This window comes from Fukomys damarensis, unplaced genomic scaffold (genome assembly GCF_012274545.1).
Source record: "Fukomys damarensis isolate Sample0158 unplaced genomic scaffold, DMR_v1.0_HiC HiC_scaffold_37, whole genome shotgun sequence".
In the NCBI taxonomy this organism is placed as follows: Eukaryota; Metazoa; Chordata; class Mammalia; order Rodentia; family Bathyergidae; genus Fukomys; species Fukomys damarensis.
The window spans coordinates 60,661,090-60,661,769 of NW_022900949.1; the positions used below are offsets into that span (position 1 = coordinate 60,661,090).

General features: G+C 63.5%; 1 long non-coding RNA gene across 10 annotated transcripts in view; it reads right to left on the minus strand.

Annotated features, from left to right (window-relative positions):
• Window positions 1-674, minus strand: part of LOC104871106 — a 48,518-nt gene extending 47,844 nt beyond the window's left edge. For 9 of the 10 annotated variants that reach the window (XR_782743.3, XR_782748.2, XR_782749.1 and 6 more), the window contains exon 1: window positions 505-674. This is a non-coding gene — a long non-coding RNA (uncharacterized LOC104871106). Of the gene's footprint in view, window positions 1-238; window positions 477-504 lie in introns of those variants that run through there. The other variant, XR_004515589.1, reaches the window with a different exon arrangement.
• Between the last annotated feature and the right edge of the window lie 6 nt (window positions 675-680).

The window sequence follows — 680 nt, forward strand, 5'->3', positions numbered from 1 at the left end:
GAGGGAGACGTTTCCAGAGATTGTGCCCATCACCCCCCGGCCTTCCCCACCCCGCGCAGCAGTCAGAGTAACACACGCCTGCCCCAGCCAGTTTCTGGCAAGGAGAAGGGATTTCTTCCAGCCCCACAGCAGGCGCTGGAGACAGATGGATCCCTGGTCCCTAGCGGTGCCAGTGACACTGCCTGATACCAGGTTCTCCTGGGCTTTTTCTCTCATCTGGTTCAGAAACAGTGGCTACCTCATGCCTTCCCCGCCACGAGCCTGAAGAGTTGTCACCTCTCTGCTTCCACTTCCCCAAGGCCTCAGTCCTGCTATACCCCGTGGAAATCCAGTTTCCACCCCAGCCTCCGTCCCTGCTCAGAGCTCGGAAACACGCACTTGTTTCTCAGGACTCCCTCACCCCAGCGTCCTGGGCTCCTCCCCAGCCCCCGTTTCCACGTCACGGTCACAGTTACCACCGCGGATGCCTGCGGGCCGCCCCTCCCGCCACCTGTCCCCTTTCACCTGCTGGGAAAGCACCACCCGGGCCTCGCACAGCCGAGGCGGTTTCTCTCCAAACCCAGAGGGTTGCGAAATCGCAGCAACTTCAGGGAAGAAGCCAGGGCGGCAGACGGGCTGCGGGCTGCGTGCAGGGTGGCGCCGGGCTTCCCCGAGGGAGGCGGCCCAGCGCCCTTCTGACC